Source organism: Atta colombica, unplaced genomic scaffold (assembly GCF_001594045.1).
Source record: "Atta colombica isolate Treedump-2 unplaced genomic scaffold, Acol1.0 scaffold238, whole genome shotgun sequence".
Classification (NCBI taxonomy): Eukaryota; Metazoa; Arthropoda; class Insecta; order Hymenoptera; family Formicidae; genus Atta; species Atta colombica.
In genome coordinates this window covers 2,632,115-2,643,922 of record NW_017259336.1, presented here as the reverse complement: position 1 = coordinate 2,643,922, position 11,808 = coordinate 2,632,115, and the positions used below count along the sequence as shown (strand labels likewise).

Here is an 11,808-nt window from a genome sequence, read left to right as displayed (position 1 = left end):
CTCTCTCTCTCTCTCTCTCTCTCTCTCTCTCTCTCTCTCTCTCTCTCTCTCTCTCTCTCGCATAAAATAACGAATTATGATAAGATAAGTAAATATATCATTTTAAATCCTACAACTTCATATGAAATATTTTTTTTTAGAAAGCTTACTTATTAAGATACTTAAAGAGTCCAGGACTTTTTGTACACCCTATGTGTGTGTGCGTGCGTGCGTGCGTGCGTGTGCGTGCGTGCGTGCGTGCGTGCGTGCGTGTGTGTGTGTGTGTGTGTGTGTGTGTGTGTGTGTGTGTGTGTGTGTGTACATATATACTACATATATACTACATATTTTCAATAATAACAATTATCGGATTCAACTAGTCTAATAAAAAAATTATGCAAAAATGTCGAAATCTCAGTTTAATGAAACTTCTAGTGTATCTATTATTATAGCTTGAACGGGTTTGCATTAATTTAGATTGGATTAATGACATTGTATGTTCTCCTATTAGTGGAACATGTAACGTCAACCAGCAGTAGAATTATCCAACATAAACCTACTCGAAAAATGCTATTTGATTAGGGATGCAACGGATATCCAATGACTATTCGGTGTCGGGCCGATTTTTCACAATTTGGCCATTCGAATAGTTTGTCTATCCGACCGGATTATAAAAAAGATGTTTTTCACAATTTGGATAGAAATAATTATTCTCTAAGTATTCTACATATTTAAACTTCCGAAATGTTTTATTATACGTATATCTGACCAATCTATAAACTACATATTCCTTTTAATGTTCCTTTTAATTCGTTTATTTTTATTAATGTTAATTTAAAAAAAATAACGACGTTACAAATAATATGGTATTTCTTAATCCTGCTTTTAACTATAAAAGTTATATAAAATATGTATTATAGAAAATTGCAGCAGTCAAATCTTAATAATTCGTAAACAACGTATTATTGTAATAGTTTTTGTTAAATACATATCTCTGCTAAATCACGATCGTTTAGTCGAATTAGCTGCCATTAACATTGTTTGTTACCGATATTTATATAATTTTATGATTAATTGCAATGTAATTCTAAACGGATAGATTACGAGAGTAGAATTGCGCAAAATGCGTCACTAATACACGGCTGACATTTTGCAAATGTTGTCAGTCACATTAGACTAACGTGCTATCTGACAGAGTTATCGTCGTATTTACCTTGTACTTGTTCATTATATCGGCGCCGTATCATTGGTGCAGTTTAACAAAATTAAGCCACCATTAATGACTAATAGCGAAATATGTAATTAGAAAGCAAAATCTATCGATATATTACGCGTGATCAATCTTCACGTATTTATATTTTCGATTTTTTTTTCCATACAATGAAAATAAAAGAGCGCGTGTGTGAATTGATTCGTGAGATATAGTATATTTTTCGATGCGAAAATAATACGATATGAACAAACAATACGAAATAATCGACTTGAATTTTATCGTCGATAGGTGATGCCATATGTTAAAAATCACACCGATATTTTTCGTTGATCGACGGCTTTCAGTTTTGGAATTGACCTACTTTTGATCGACCCGATTCAATAAGGGTTTTATGACCATTGATATATTAACGCAGCAACTCCCGTGGTATTAATCATAAAATGTTCTATTCTCGTTCAAGGTTATGCTTGCTATTATTTGAAAGGTAGGAAAACGAATCTTGAACCTTATCTAGAACGGCTTGTCAATTGCACATAATGTATTTGCGATAAAATTTTTTGATGCTTTTAATTTTTTATTTTTAAATTTCACAAAATGAAAAGAGTAGCAAAGATTATGTTTTTCGATTTAAGTCAAATTTTTTCTTGCAATTTGTGAATTATATTTTTAAGTTACAAAATTCTCTATATATTTCCTTTGTATATGTAAAATATATTTTTAATAATTAATTTATAAAAATTGAATTACAATAATTGATTTACATCAAAATAATAATCAAAATAATAATCACAATAAATAATCAATATTTTAAATAATTTTGTAATTTCTCGGAATATTTGTTAAAATTCTATGAGATTATTATTTTCACAGTACTACAATTATGAAGTATATAATTGTATATCAAAATTAATTCCAATAATTTAATTTGTTTGAAAGATTTAATTTCTTTTATTAAAAAAAATTTTAATTTCTTTAAAAATAATCGATTTGGATCAATAAACTCATCTGTTAAAAGGTATATCTATCATTTGTTAATGGCTGCATTTAGCAAAAAAAAACAACTTTATGCTGTTGTATGATTGTTTAATATATAATTGAATTATACATTTTAAGGAACTAAGAGCAAGACTAATCATAAAAAATTTTACAACAGTTGCAAAGCTGCTTTTTCTAGTGAATGTAGCCATTTATTCTCTCGTGACATTTTCCGTGGAATTTCACATACAATTTCGTTATAATTCTCCCATTCTAATTCTGATAGTTTCATTAAACACAATTACATTTCTCTTTGTCAGATTAGATCCCAACGCCCTTCCCCATACATCGACACATCACCTCTTTCGCAACAATGGTAATAACAGATTGTGCGTCACTGAGAGCGCGAACACCTAATTCTCATCAATCGGCGAAGAGCGCGAAGCGAAACGTAGTTATCATGGTGGAATCTGATTCCACCATGATCAGTTATAACATTCGGAGGTCTCGCGATACCTCGTCCTCCATATTTTCCTCACAATTTGTCCAAGGGATATCATCCCTAAAATTAATTCTATAATATGCTGTCTCGTATATTTTCTATTACCCTTAAAAAATCCTAAGAAAATATCGCAATCACCGGTTAAATGACACGTGTAATAGCGGTGTGCGAATCAAAAACAGAGAAAGAGAGAGGGTGTGCGCAAATACAGATCAGAAGGGTCGGGCGCAACGGAGGGACGACGTGTTGGCTGGTGAATGAACGAGAATTGGATTCACTAACCTGCCTGTCGGTCCGCCGAGTCCGGAAACCGTGGAGCAACTGAGAAAGATGGTAGCGTCGAGGCGACTGTCCGCGGCTCCACTACCTTGGCCGTACGAAACCTACCCCCGCAACACCTCTCTCTGCCACCCTCATCGGTCCTGCTACCCTGCCGCCAGGGCTCCTGTTCCTTTTGCGAAACGAGGATATTCTCCTCCCCCCCCCTCTCTCTCTTTCTCTCTCTCACTCTCGCCCCGTTCATACTCTCATCTGATCCATTTCCTCTCTCTTGCTGTTTCTCTTTCTCCTCCCCCTTTTCCTTTCTCTCTTTCTGTCCCTCTTCTCCTTTTCCGCCTGCTCCCTCCTCTTACTCTTTACCCTACGCCATCTCGTCTCTATCTCTCTTTTGATCGTTCTTTCTCACACTTATTGCAATTCTTTCTTCGTTTCTTTTATTTCATAGAAAATTCTGGGACTCCACCTTCGCGCAGGATTTCTCTCAGTCCGTCATTCTCTCCCTCCCTTGCGCCTCCATGCTGTTGAATTTTCTCCTGAAAACCATTCTACGAACGTACGTCCGGGAAACTGCACCCCTCTTTTCAGTAACGTAGTTATCGATAGGGAGCCCTCGAATGTAATTGTGAAACGTCAAATCATTGATAACTGATCATTAAACCTAATTATCTCTGAGAGATAACGTGGAATTAGAAACACTATATGTAACATTAGGTAATGAGGTAATTAGATAAATCATATGTGCATATGTAGCGATTAAATTTAAATATTTAAAGCCAGATTAATTAATATATATTTTTACTTTAAATTTTGTGGAAAAAAAGAATATAGAAAAAAATTTAACTAATCGTTTAGAATTAGATGTAAATAGAATGTGAGAAGACAAGTGGCCGAAAATTAGATCTTCGATTTTAATGAGACAACGAAGCTCGATGAAAAATAGACGAATGAGAAAGTAGACCTAATTTTTTCAAAATATGCCTAAAAAAACTTTTATACCACCTTGATATTATTCAACCCTTTTCAATCAAAAGTCGTTTTCGATTTTTTTTTTTAGAAATTTTTTTTAGAAAATTTTTTTAGAAGTTTTTTTTACAGTTCTATACTTTAAAAAATGTGTGACGAAAATTGATTTTCTGCGAAATACATTTTATCCAAAAATTTCTCTCGGAAAATCGATGATTAGCTGCGAACAAAATATTACAGCACTCGATGTAAACTCCGGAAATAAATGTGACACCCATTACGCAATTTCCTCGAGGTCTAAGCAACCACTGCATCATATGAAATGTCAAAGGCTAGCCTCATGCGACTACATAAAGTGGTGAACTTAATATTTTTTCGCCCACGTATTCTGCCCGATTAAAGAAAGAAATTACAAAAGAAACCGTCACTGCAGAGGCCAATGGGCTCATAAAATTGTCCTACGGAAAGTAATATCTCCTTGTTGACCTAAGTATATTGCGCCGTCGAAAACATCAAAAAAGAGCTAGTCATGCGCAAGATTATTTGTTCCGTTATATATTTTCGTTTTAAACTAGGTTTTTCAAATATTTCATTTGATTGGGCGTTGACTAATATTAGCAATGTGTATATTTATTGATTATATTTTACAATATCAAATATTGATATTACACGTATGTTACACGTATGTATGCATACATGCAAGACATAAATAAAGTTATATAAAAGTTATATAAAACTTATTTTAAAAAACTTTAAGTGTATAGATTTGGAGACAATTTTATTTATTTACTTATTAATATTATTAAAGTAAGGATTGTTCGCACAAAGAGGGCAATAAAGAAGCATATAAAAATCATAAAAATATTTTCGTTTATCAAGAAATTCTTTTAGCACAATTCATGAGATAATTTAAATTTTGAAACACATAGAATTAGATCAGACTTTTATTCATTTCATCCTTGCGGTTTCTTAATTACATTAATAAACTTCCTGACCTATACATAAGTACTAAAAAGAGCAAATTCTAAGTCTTACAAACTTTGGAACAAAAAATACCGATGAAGCAGACAAATAACGACAGAAGCTCGTAGCAGTAAGTATTTAATAACTTTTTCCAGTTACTTAGTCGCTGTTTTCCTTTTGAAAAGGATTTCCGTTCTAATCATGATTGAAAAGACGGACAAAAAGTAATAAAAAACACAATTAAATCAATAATATGATTGCTACTTAATTTTGCAATTGTGTCAGATTTATATCTTTTTAAAAATCGAGTATGTAAAATATTCGAAAATATGTAAAAAATATATAAAATATTCGGTAAAATATTCAGTAAAATGTTATTTGCAATAAACATTTGCAATAAACATTGCATATAATGCAATAAATCGACGTGAAATATCAGTGGAATCGAGGGCTTGTTATTGATTGTGTAGTTATTGCACAGGAAGTTTCTTCATGAAAACTGCAAAACTCATTTACGATTGTGGCTCTGGGATTAAAGAACAATGTTATGAAGATAATTGGAGATGAAAAGTTGCAGCATGCTGCAATGATTTAGGTTTCCGGGTACTTGTTGCTCAGGTGAACTGAAACTTAGCATCTTTAAATTATTGACTATAACTGAGTTATATGTCCTACTATTGAAAAAAGGATTAGATAGGTCAGAATTCAATGTCGCAACATACAATTATGCCCATTTTCAACGTCTAATCTTTAGAAAAAGAGTAAGTTGAACCGAGAGTAAATCAAGTTAAAATCAATCTACATTGATGGAAACGGGCATTAGGCTTTTAACTTCTGATAAACAAAGATATGTCATTAACTAATTAACTATATGTTATTGAATAGTATTATTTACTTCAAACGCGTGTGACACATTTTATTTATGTAATATGTAATGCTGCGTTTGATTTGATCACTCATTAAAGCTTTAAGGTGATTCTGCACATAGTGAAAATCTTCTTCCATGATTCTACAGTAAATCGAGTTATCACAGAAAAATTTAATTTTTTAATATAAGTTGAATTTTTTAATATAAGTTGAAATACCGAACTTGTGCAAAATTCTAGGTAAGTTATCGATGAAATAAGAGAGAAAGAAATGTTGGAAATGTTTTTAACGTATAATCTAGTGATAGATAAGAATCGAAAATACTTCTTTGACTAACTGCACATAAAAATTATCATAGATTTCTCTAAAAAACGAGATTATAATAATTAAACAATAAATAAAAACATGGACAAGAGCCTAATTGGAGGGATTATATCAACGTATATTTCTCAGTACTACATATATATATAAAAATAACGAATGTTTCGGCTTAATTCAAGCCATCTTCAGCAGTCTAGTATAATAAAATCTCTTGACTGCTGAAGATGGCTTGAGCCGAAACGTTCAGTATTTGTTATATATAGTATATCAGTAGTACTGCATCAATGATGAAAAATATATGTTGATATAATTTCTCCAATTACTGCGAATTTAGACTTTTAATTGTTCGTGTTTTCATTTATTGTTTAATTTTTATCTCAAGAATCTGAGATTATAATACTTAAAAAAATTACAATTGTAATGATTGCAAAAAGGATTCGAACAGGATAATGCACGATGCCGGTTAACATTATACAACCTCTCCAACTCAATTTCTATCCTTATCTCCATGAAGCATAACAAAAAATTATGCGGATGAACCGTGGAGAATTTGAGCAACTCAGTTGGAGATTGGGTAACCCCTAGTGGAAGAGATCAGGGAAACTGACAGCTGACGAGAAAAGAAGAAATGATCTGATTTAAGAGGATTGAGTTAGGGATTAACAACCCATTCCCTTAAAAAAACATATGTTACGAAAGCTCAAAGAAATGGAACTACTAAACTAAATGAATGGACTAAGACAAGATAAGGAAAGTAAGGACATAAAGATTGAACCATGGAACATCCGTATACTATATAGGGCAGGAGCACTGAAGATGTTCATCGAAACACTGGATAACTAAAGAGTGGATTTAACTGCATTGCAGCAAGAAATGCGATGAATTGGACAAGGAACAATTGAGAGATGGAAACATACAATTTACTACCATGACAAAGCTACCATGACAAAGAGCATGCGTAGATTTTTTTAGAAAGTTTTGAATGCTTAACTACTGCTTCTGTGAAATTATTCCAGCGTCCAAAAAGTCAGAGGGGGATCTTTGTTGGTGCAAGCCGCACTCAGAAACCGGAATCAATCTTTCCTAAAATTCAAGGGAGAGTGTACAATAAACCTTTTTGGTACTAAGTCAAAAAAAGATGTTATATTGGATAAGAGAATCGTCGGGATTAAAGATAGAAATCTATCGAGTGAATAATAATGCCAGCGTTATCAAGAAAATGCTGCTTAACTTCAGATCACTAGAAGTGAGCATGATCTTATAAGAGAAGACATTGATAATTTTGATCAAGCAGTTAATCTGAACTTCAATGAGGAAATGACAAAAAGACTTGAAAGGATATGTATCATATAAGGAGGCTGGGAAAGATCAGTGACAGATCATGGAAAGATTTCTAGAGGAGAAATAAAAATAGGAAAGGACGGAGGATTAAAGGTCCTAGCACATATATAAACTTAAGACATAAGACTTAAGCAAGGAAATCAACATGTTGGATTCGCTATTGCTTACGTTATGTACTTATATAGCTTTATTGTGATTGGTCGATTCGCTTACTTCTTAAAAGTTTTTTTACGTGCTATTGCCTTAAAAGAATTACAAGTGCTAGTTATTTATGCCCTCGCAAAGGATATAGTCGGCAGTATTCTGCTGGGAAGCTCTCTATAAGAGGTGGTAAGCATTAAGATTACCCAGAAGAATAGCCGGATCATGATCCTCTATGAAAGAAATGAGATTAGAGAGTACAGCACGCGATGAAGATAAGTTGGGATGCCTGAATACGCCAACAGGGTATTATATACGATAACAAGATGTGAATTATTGAGAGGAAGGTGAATAGCCAGAAGTTCAAACAATCTAACTTATTAAACGTCCAGGATAGAGTAAGTGACAAGATTGCGAATTAATACTAGGGCTGCATTCCATTGCATGCATAATGCACACGAAGTATCATTTTATTCTTGTTATTCGCAGATTGTTATACAAAGATAAAATGATACATCATGCGCATTATGCGTGTAACGCAACCTCTAACATACCTCTTTTATCTACAGTATTAGCATCGGCGCGGATGTAGTGAAAACTGCATATACGAAAATCGTAACTCTCTTTAATTCATGTTCCAGCAAGAAAGATGACATCAAGAGATTCAATCATTTTTTTCAATATCGGCTTTTTTATTGAAACAATTTCAGTATAGAAGAAGTAGATCCAAGATTAGCAAGAGTATTGTAGATGTAACGCCGCCATTAAGATTTTAGAAAGTATTAATATCTGAGAGAAGAGTGATGAATTGAAGAATGATGAAAATATGATGAAGTACTGAATTGAGAGCTCTTAAAAGAATTCGGAATATTGTTCACCAGTTGATGAAAAGAGAGGACAGAATATGAATGAATTGCGATAAGCCAGATAATAGAGAGTCAAAGGTCATGGAGAAAATGGCAATTAAGTAAGGAATGGGAAAAAGAGAGCATGAGAACATTGAAAGAAAAAAGAATGTATGAAAAAAAGAATTGGAAGAGGGACTGCCATAAATCGGGGGACAGGAAGTGGTGGGATTATGAGAAATGAATTAAGAGATTCAGTAGAAGTTGAATAATCTTTCATTAAGAGCGTAAATAAAATAAAGAGTTATGACTTGTAGAACACGGAAATCATTTCTAAAATTTTTAGAATAGTAATATCGACGGAGCTGTCTTTACTAATATAGTAGGATCTAACATTTATAGATGAGATTAGATTTATACTCTGATATTATTATTGAAGTTGGAGAGTGAAGATGTTGAGAAGCGTGTTAGATTCGTACATGTGCGGTCATTTACTTGATTAAGATGAACAAATTCAGGAGAGGTACCCAGAATATCCTGAAGATTGAGATTCTGATAGGAATAAGAATCGCAAAATGGAGCACGAGAAGAGTTGCCTGGCGTAGAGAAAGAGGAAAACTTACTGTAAGTGTAAGGATTGAAAAGGGGGGGAAGAGTTAGGAAACTACGCTGGTACAGGCTTCAAAGTAGAACACATTTTCAGTGGCCGCGTAGGCGTAAATCTATTTTTGGCACACATATACAGTGGACTTTTGGAGAAGAAGGAAAGTGCTCTTCCTCCGCCCCCGTAGTTGCAGCATAACGAGGACATCTATTGCAGCGGGAGCATTTTTTCGAATTGAAATATTTAGGATGGTTTCCCTTTATAGTTAGCACTTATATATGGCCATATCAGAAGCATGAAAAACACATGAGAACTCTAGGAAAAATAAGGGAGAAAGTTAATATGCAAGTAGGATATCGAACGCAGGAGGAATTGTCCGAAATTTAACCATTATGATGCACGAGGAGGTAGAATCCATCTCGCCATTCTTACATTTATAAATGCTTGACGGATAAAATCTTATAAGATGAATCAAATTCCTTGAGAATATCATTTTCGGAAATATCTAAGAGAATATTTTTTTATTACGCCGGTGTGCATGATACAAAAAGCCGGGATGAAGCTATTTTTTTTTAGTAAAGGATGATCGAAAACATGATTAGCCGAGAAACTTTTTAAATATATTGTTTTTTAAATATATTGCTATTATGTCCGGAGGATTTAACAGTAATTTATCAACATCATTACCAACAATTCGCGCCATGATTCGAATGACTGTAATAAATTCAACAGGAGTCCTCCATCATCCGGAGCACACTATATGAAAACAAGAAAGAGAAGAAGATCTCTGGATTTCTTTCGTCATAAATAAAGCATTTGCCACGAAGGTTGTTATTGAAGATTTGTAAATCGATAATTGCTACCTTTGATGGGGATTCCCCCGCAATAGATCGTCATGAGGACAATTAAACGTGCGTGTCATCACTCGAAAGATCTCTTCCGCCGTCAGAGAAGCCCCTGCAAAAGGAACGAGGGGAGAGAGAGCCCGCTATTTCAGAATGTTGCGACAAACACACGTGGACACCCACATGATTGTTCTCAGACGATAAAAAATTATCCAAGTCGGAATCGGAAACGATCTTGATGGGAAATCGCGAGCGGTTACAAGTCAGTGAGGAAGTAGAGATACAATTCTCGTCCTTCCCGAGTATTTTTCTTGGAATTGAATTAAAAATAAAGATTTCTATGCTCAAGATAAAAGACGTGCCAAGAAGAATTACGAGAGATCAGAGAAATTAATATAGATTGAAATGAGTCGAAATGAGTTCGAGTGTAAGTTTGTAATCTAGAATCTATGAATCACTCTCTTCATTCGCTCTTTACTATACGCTTCCAACAATGTGACTATGTTGGCTACCCTATATATATGCCACGATGGATGCATTATTATAACAAACCATTTATATCCACATACTCACAATGAGTTCATAATATATACATCAAATTCATATATAAACTTATATAAATATAAGTTAAAATTCACATTATATAAATATAAATTAAAATTTAATCAATTCCATTTCTATTCAGAAATAAAATTAAAGGAAGACAGGAAATCAGTTAAATAACGCTACAAATATCAATTAATCTGAATAATTAGCATTAGTATAATATTGATTTCATTATCAATCAATCTGTTCTCATAAATATTAATCAAAATTAACATAAGTTGTTTCCTGCATTTTTCTAAAGATTTAATAGATAAGATTTAAAAGAAGACAGAGTCATAAAGATTAAAAATGATTCTTCTTAATTGCCTTTACAAAAGAAACAAAGTAATTATAACAGATAAATCTTATTTAACGTTAACATGTAAATAGTTCCAGATTTATAGAAATTTTAATTAAACACATTTTTTTATTAATATTATAATGAACGTTTATGAGAAGAGTCTGTAGAATTCGCACTCACCGTCACGTCGAGCTTTCTTGACAACGTGAAACTAGCTCGCGGCAACATCACGAGTGAAAACTGAAAATTTATGAATGAACAGTAATACAGCTGGCTGGTCGATAGAGCGACACCCCGCATGCCCTCGCGCCGACCCACCCTTGGCGTAGTAATCAATATAGTGGAAGTTAGGACGTTGAGGGGTACGGCGGGCGCGTCAAGTCCATTCAGTAGAAGCGGCAGGTCCTGCTATTGATTGCGTGGGCAGCTAAAAGGGATTCCCCCACTTTCGGCCATTCAACGAACCGCAGCAGCCTGGGGGTAGCAGGAGTAAGCTAGGGGTGAGAATCCTGGAGAGATGGATAATATGCATATGTATTTGTATTCGTGTACATGTATATGTGTATCGTCTGCGCACATGTGTACAGTTTGCGCAAGAAATGCCTTCCAATCTTGTTTTAGCATTACGTGTAATTTCCTCGGTTATTTCCACGTTCATTGGCCATAGTTAAATGGACCGGAAATACGTTTCTCCAATCTATAGGCTGATGCCTAGTCCGGTTCGTCGGACTACGGCATCATGAAAATGACCGAAAACGATCTCGTCAGTGGATGTGATATCATAGAATTAGGATTTCTTGCGCGAACTGTACGAGAAAGTGAGTAGAAGTAAGTAGTGTAGGCGGAAAATGAAGAAGGGGAAATAACATTTTCTAGGAGAGTTAGCCAGGGCTGGGCGTTTTTGGGCGCTATGATTTTCGAGGTGGGTTCTAGAAAAAATATGCACAAATATCTTCAATTTTTTAAATATAATTTTCCTGGTTTAATAAGTTTGAAACTAGGACAGAAATAACTGATCCTTTTTTAGTTTAAAAACAAAATTCAAAGCAAATGTACTATAGTTCATATTAAACATTCTCCAAAC

At 33.8% G+C, this 11,808-nt stretch overlaps 1 protein-coding gene across 1 annotated transcript in view; it reads right to left on the bottom strand.

Annotated features, from left to right (window-relative positions):
• Nucleotides 1–3,020, bottom strand: part of LOC108688736 — a 15,170-nt gene extending 12,150 nt beyond the window's left edge. The window contains exon 1 of the mRNA XM_018195097.1: nucleotides 2,952–3,020. The gene's annotated coding sequence lies outside the window, so the exon portion shown is untranslated. The remainder of the gene's footprint in view (nucleotides 1–2,951) is intronic.
• Between the last annotated feature and the right edge of the window lie 8,788 nt (nucleotides 3,021–11,808).